Below are 7,216 nucleotides of genomic sequence, written 5' to 3' on the forward strand. Positions count from 1 at the left end.
CACATATTTCTGACAGTCCTTTCCCTTGTGATGTTTTCCACGTTGTCACCCTGGTTGTTGTGTTTTTAACAGTGCAGTCTAACTTCCACTTTACAATGCATCTGCTGCTTTTTATTTTTTACTAGTTCATTACACTGTTGTAATATTTTACAGTGCATCCTCTGGTTGTAAGTTAGTCCAGAGTTCATCTCATCATCATATTTATTTATTTATGTATGTATATTTTATTTTTTACAGCAGCTATTTTCTTGTTTCTTAGTTTAGTCTCTTAGTTATTCTACCTTATTTAATCTTGTTCTGGCCATATTGGCCTCTTACTTATATCTCACTTTCACTTACTGTACTGTACCCCTGTCAGGGTTCGCCCTGGACGCCAGGGCGGTTTTATTTTGTTTTGCTTATTTAGTGTTTCCTGTTTTGTTTTGTCTATGCCTTAGTTCCGGTTGTTCACTGTTTTCCCTCTCCTTTCAGGTGTCTCGACTTCCCTCTCCCCGTGTGCTCCTCCCACTTCCTGATTACCTTTCCTCCCTTAATGTGTTTCACCTGTTTGTAATTGTCGCACCTCCCCCTGGTGTATTTAGTCTCCGTCTCCCCTGCACTCATTGCCAGATTGTCTTGTGTATTCCGACCAAGCTTTCCAGCGTTCTGTACCTATTCTAGTTTCGTGTGTTTTCCTAGTGTGGTGTATGACCCCTGCCTGGATTTCTGGATCTCGAGCTAGCCTTTTCCCTGACTGTACCTCTGCCTTCTTGGACTGACTACCTGTGTATCGAACCTGGACTGATTAAACCGTTTTTGACATACGCTGTCTCTGCACCTGTGTCCTCTTCCCCTCTCCTCCTGAGCCTGACAACCCCTGCTGTTGCTAAATGCAATTTCCCCACTGAGGGACTAATAAAGGATTCTCTTATCTTATCTATGACCATCATTGTTTATTGGATATATCCTGTGTCACCTTTGTTGTCATTTTACACAGTGCACAGCCTCCATTAAGTTCTTTTACAGCGTATTTCCTGATAATCAATGTTTAGCCAAGCCATATAAATAATAAACACTTGATATAATGTATGTTTTGCACATTAGTAATTAGTAACAGTATTTAACGTACGTTATTTTAGTAATAGATTCATTTAAGCAACAAAAAAATCCGAGGAGCCATTTGGGAGCCGAAAGAGAGACTCTTTTTAGTGAGCCGAGCCATAAGAACCGGTTCTCTTAAAAGACCCATAATTCATCTCTGTACTCCACGGCTGCTGAAAGTTTACTTTCACTTTGACCGAAGTTCGTGGCGCGGGTGATTTTCTCTGTCTGAAGGTAAATGTCCGCACTTTGAATGTTTTACTCGCCAACACTTCCTGTAGTTACCTGAATTATCTGATGGTCGAGTTTTTTGGATGTTGTTCCGTTGTTTTTTTCCTGCGCTGTGGTGTTTAGTTGTGTAGACTGAGTTGTCACTGTAAAGTCGGGATGAGGCAGGAAGAGCGCCGTTATTTCAACATGGAGGCGCGCAGAGACGCAGCGGTTTGTTTCTTCTTTCATTCATTATCATGTTGTGTGGATATGTGCAGTAGAAGCGGTGGAGTCAGAGTAGAAGCAGAGTGAGCTGATGGTCAGAAGCTGAACACGGAGCCTTTGTTAGTCTGTGTCTCCACTTACTGCTGACTGAAGGCAGCTTTTCCTGCCTGAATCAGCCTGTGGAGGAGGCGGACCTGAGCCGCTGCTCTCCCGCAGTCTGAGCCGCTAAATGCGGTCTGAGCTCGGCCGGACAGCGGCTGGAGAACAGCTCTGACTTTCTCTGTCATTAGATGAACTCTACGGGACTGAGCTCAGAGGGACTGACAGGGTTTTTCAGACTCTATGTGATTTTCAGAGAGACAGTTAACACTCCATCCACAGAGTCAGAGGACTCCTGGTCCTATCAGGACAAACTCTACCTGATGAATTAGATGATAAAGACCCAAATCCATAAATACTCTCACAATAAAGCATCTCAGCAGCTCTGATAGGTGATTATATCTCTGTGGCTGGTCACAGTACAAACAGAAAAACTGTCTGTCAGGACATATTTGCTGTTTTTATTGATGTCTATCTGTGTCTCTGCTGTTTGCTTTGGTTTTGGTTTGTTGTTGCTGCTTCATATAGTCCATATAGTCCCCTGGAATAATATTGAGGAGAAATGAACTGAGTCTCAGTTGTTTTGTGTGGAATAATCACCTGCAGCTTGTTTCATCAAGTCATTTTCTACAGAAACACTGCAGACAAACAGATTGTCAGATAAAATCAGTGGATCTCAGTCCATCTGTGTGTCAGTGAATGGAAATGGTCGTCTCTGAATCGTGTGTGAAAGATATGAAAGAGGAAAGAAGAGCCAATCAGTGGAGGAGCAGCTGATATTTCTACAGGACAAATGATGGAGAGGATGATTTCAGTTGATGTGCAGATGAATGATTTGTGTTTTCTCTCCAGATGAAGGTAGAAAGTGTGTGTGAGCTGATGTGGATGTGAATTCAGCATCATGAATCAGTGTGAGGACAGAGAGGAGGGAGCCCCTCCCCCTAAAAGCAGTCTGTGTGGGGACCATGAGATCCAGACCAAAGCTCAGAGGTGAGATGATCTCTAACTGTCCATGACCCTTCTCCATGTCAGAGCTCAGCACTCACATCACTGCACCATCATTATTCACACTCAAAGCTCTGTGTGTGTTGTGTTGAAGGTCAGAGCAGCAACACACACCAGACTCTGCTGGACCTGGACCTGAACATGGACCTGAGCCCAGCTGTGTGTCCATGAAGAGTGACAGGTCAATGGGTCACCCCATGAATTTCAAAGCACAGCCTCCCTCTGCTGCAAAGAAGTGAGCTGCAGCTGAGTTAAAAATGTATCAGACAGCTGTCCTGTATAACTGGTCTTCTATGAAAGATGAAGTGACTGTGTTTTGTCTCCAGGCTTCATGAATGACACAGTATATGAACATGATCAGGCTGAAACACAGGCTTTAGTGGCAAAGTTGATGTTTCTCTTTTCAAGAAAAGCACTTCTTATGTTCTTATATGTGTCATTCAGATCAGAACTAAAACTCCCTGTTACTCAGCATCTATCCAGTTCCAGTGTTTGTGTTAGTGTCCTGTAGCAGAGGTGAGACTTCTGTCAAACCCAGTGTGAGTCCTTAAAACTCATCATTTAAAAGGTGGACTTGTTGTGATGACTCTATGTACAGAACTGATTGCTTGTTTCCTCTCATTGAGAATGTCACTGCACAGTACTGTTTGCTTTAATCAGGACAGTCACCACAGAACATAAAAGCAGCTGTTGTTTGTGTACAAAGCATAAAACGCTCACAGATGCTGCAAACATAATGTGAGCTAATTCTTCATGATTCCTCCACAGAGTGGACCAGGAGAGCTCAGAGGTTCCCAGTGCTCAGTCTGCCCAGCAGCATCAAACACACCTGGACTCCATATTTATGGTCTGTACATGGACAACAACTACTTTGACATCTGTTGTGTTGACAATAATCTCCATGATGCACTTTTTAGAGCAGTGGATTGTCAGTGTGTCCAACATGGATCTGATGTTTGGCTCCATGGTTTTACTTTTGTGACTTTTGTGAAGAAGGAGCTGAAGAAGATCCAGAAGCTTGTGAGTCCAGATTACCCAGAATCCTGTGAGAGTCAGATGGAGGATGAGGAGGTGTTGGATGGTGAGGATGAAGAGCAGAGGAGGAGCAGCAGAGAGGCTTTTGTGAAGATCACAGTGAACTTCCTGAGGAGAATGAAGCAGGAGGAGCTGGCTGACTGTCTGCACAGCAGTAAGAGGATTTCTCTAAATATTCAACGTGATGGACAAATGGGACATTTACTAACATCTCAAAACATGGAGGGACATATGTTCATGTGTGTTCTTTAGGGGGGTGAACATGTCATGTTTTCTTTATGACTCAGTCATTGATGTTGTTTCTTGTTTGTTCATTCAGGACATGATGCTACAGTTTGTCAACGTAAACTTAAATCTACTCTGAAGAAGAAGTTCCAGTGTGTGTTTGAGGGGATCTCTAAAGCAGGAAACCCAACCCTTCTGAATCAGATCTACACAGAGCTCTACATCACAGAGGGAGGGACTGGAGAGGTCAATGATGAACATGAGGTCAGACACATTGAAAGAGCATCCAGGAAACCAGCCAGACCAGAAACAAGCATCAGACAAGAAGACATCTTTAAAGCCTCACCTGGAAGAGATGGACCAATCAGAACAGTGATGACAAAGGGAGTGGCTGGCATTGGGAAAACAGTCTTAACACAGAAGTTGACTCTGGACTGGGCTGAAGACAGAGCCAACCAGGAAATACACTTCACATTTCCATTCACGTTCAGAGAGCTGAATGTGCTGAAAGAGAAAAAGTTCAGCTTGGTGGAACTTGTTCATCAGTTCTTTACTGAAACCAAAGAAGCAGGACTCTGCAGGTTTGAAGAGGTCCAGGTTCTGTTCATCTTTGACGGTCTGGATGAGTGTCGACTTCCTCTGGACTTCCACAACACTGAGATCCTGACTGATGTTACAGAGTCCACCTCAGTGGATGTGCTGCTGACAAACCTCATCAGGGGGAAACTGCTTCCCTCTGCTCGCCTCTGGATAACCACACGACCTGCAGCAGCCAATCAGATCCCTCCTGAGTGTGTTGACATGGTGACAGAGGTCAGAGGGTTCACTGACCCTCAGAAGGAGGACTACTTCAGGAAGAGGTTCAGAGAGGAGGAGCAGGTCAGAAGGATCATCTCCCACATCAAGACTTCACGAAGCCTCCACATCATGTGCCACATCCCGGTCTTCTGCTGGATCACTGCTACAGTTCTGGAGCACATGTTGACCACAGAGCAGAGAGGAGAGCTGCCCAAGACCCTGACTGACCTGTACTCACACTTCCTGCTGGTTCAGACAAAGAGGAAGAAGCACAAGTATGATGAGGGACATGAGACGAGTCCACAGGAGCTGACGAAGGCTGACAGGGAACTTCTTCTGAAGCTGGGGAGGCTGGCGTTTGAACATCTGGAGAAAGGAAACATCATGTTCTACCAAGAAGACCTGGAGCAGTGTGGTCTTGATGTCACAGAGGCCTCGGTTTACTCAGGAGTTTGTACAGAGATCTTTAAAAGAGAGAGTGTGATCTTCCAGAAAACAGTCTACTGCTTTGTTCATCTGAGCATTCAGGAGTTTCTGGCTGCAGTCTACATGTTCCACTGTTACACAGAGAAGAAGACAAGAGTGCTGAGGACTTTCCTGGGAAAAGACTACAAACACTGGGGCTCAAAACCTTCAAAACATTTTAAAAATAACAATAGCAGCTACCTATCACTCAATGTCCTCCTCAGTGATACCATGGAGAAATCTCTCCAACGTAAAAATGGCCACCTGGACCTGTTTGTTCGCTTCCTTCATGGCCTGTCTCTGAAGTCCAACCAGAGACTCTTAGGAGGCCTTCTGGGTCAGACAGAGAACAGACCAGAAATCATCCAGAGAGCCATCAACAACCTGAAGAAGATGAACAGAGATGATATCTCTCCTGACAGAAGCATCAACATCTTCCACTGTCTGATGGAGATGAAGGAACGCTCAGTACATCAGGAGATCCAAGAGTTCCTGAAGACAGAGAACAGATCAGTGAAGAGACTCTCTGAGATCCACTGTTCAGCTCTGGCCTACGTTCTGCAGATGTCAGAGGAAGTTCTGGATGAGTTGGACCTGAACAAGTACAACACATCAGTGGAGGGACGACTGAGACTGATCCCAGCTGTGGGGAACTGCAGAAAGGCTGTGTAAGTCCAGGCATGATCTTTAACATTATCAGTCAGTGTAGATTAGTAGTTTAGTTTTTTCAAATATACACAGTATGAAATTATTCTCATTATTCTCATAATAGTTTTAGAATCTTTAGGTCAGCTGTGTGTTTTTCTGGAGATGTTTTAAATGTTGTGTTTGTCAAATGTAGATTTTTCAGTTGGTTGTGATTATTGCTGTTAAGTTTTTCTGTTTATTTATTAGTAACTGTTACATTCTACATTCATTTTTTAATTTATTCATGTTATTTTCAGTCTTTTTGTTTTCATTTAAACCTGATAAATCAAATTCACATTTCAGGTGATTAAACTCTACTGAAAACACAATTAAAGAATATTATCTTCCATTTTTGCCAATAGATCCCCCTTAATCCTCCACACTGCTCCTTTAAAGTTTTTCCATATTTTTGTCAAATAAAACAGAACCAGGTGTTTTCTCTCCTGGTGTAGAGGAGAGTAGAATCAGGAAACACACACCTTCAGCCAAGAACAGAGGTCTGAATATATCAGAGCAGAATGGGAGAATTCAGTATTCTTCTACACATTTGTCTGAGTCAGTCTGCTAAAGCTTCATTCAGCTACAGCTGAACTCATGAAGTCATTTCTTACAGTGTAGTTGTGTTAGGAGGAGACCACTTCACAGTCAGTGTGGACCACAGGAAGGACGACTGCCACCAAAGACTCTTTAAATCAACGTGTGACATCTGAGTGTTGGTTGTTAAGAAATGTGAATTTGTCCTTTAATGTTGTTTAATTACACAAAGTTCAGGAAGAAGAAGGTCATGTAAAACCTTCAATGATGAAGAGGATTTGAGTCCAACATGTCTGATTTGATCTTTATCTTCTAATTCCAGACTTGACTGAGCTCAGCAGCATGTTATGAATCTGTGTTGACATGAATAGTTGTATGAATGTTGTGCTGACATTTGGATGATGTGTGTAGAAGGCTGACATTATGATGATCCACAATAAGAGAAGGACAAAGTCCCTCTACTCATGTTAGTGAAAGCTCATTGATTAGGACATATCTGATTGGATTAGAAATGATTTTTATCCACGATTTATTCTTTATTCAGATTGAGGTCCTGCAGTTTGTCAGAGATCAGCTGTGCTTCTCTGGCCTCAGCTCTGAAGTCCAACCCCTCCCATCTGAGACACCTGGACCTGAGCTACAACAACAATCTGCAGGATTCAGGAGTGAAGCTGCTGTGTGGTTCTCTGGAGAGTCCACACTGTAGACTGGAGACTCTGAGGTCAGTTCACTGTCTGTTACTGTTGTAGATCTTATATCTTTAATCCACAACTGAACCTGGTTTATCTTCATCCAGAACTTGAATCCATTCATCTTGAATGAATGAATGAATGAGATTTGAAATAGTTGTTTT

The 7,216-nt window shown here is 43.1% G+C and overlaps 1 long non-coding RNA gene across 1 annotated transcript; it reads left to right on the plus strand.

Annotated features, from left to right (window-relative positions):
- The first annotated feature begins 2,568 nt into the window (after positions 1–2,568).
- On the plus strand, positions 2,569–3,448 carry LOC121191539. Its single transcript, XR_005895114.1, has 3 exons — positions 2,569–2,604; positions 2,714–2,854; positions 3,388–3,448. It is a non-coding gene; the product is annotated as an uncharacterized LOC121191539 (long non-coding RNA).
- The last annotated feature ends 3,768 nt before the right edge of the window (positions 3,449–7,216 follow it).

This window comes from Toxotes jaculatrix, chromosome 13 (assembly GCF_017976425.1).
Source record: "Toxotes jaculatrix isolate fToxJac2 chromosome 13, fToxJac2.pri, whole genome shotgun sequence".
Lineage (NCBI taxonomy): Eukaryota > Metazoa > Chordata > Actinopteri > Toxotidae > Toxotes > Toxotes jaculatrix.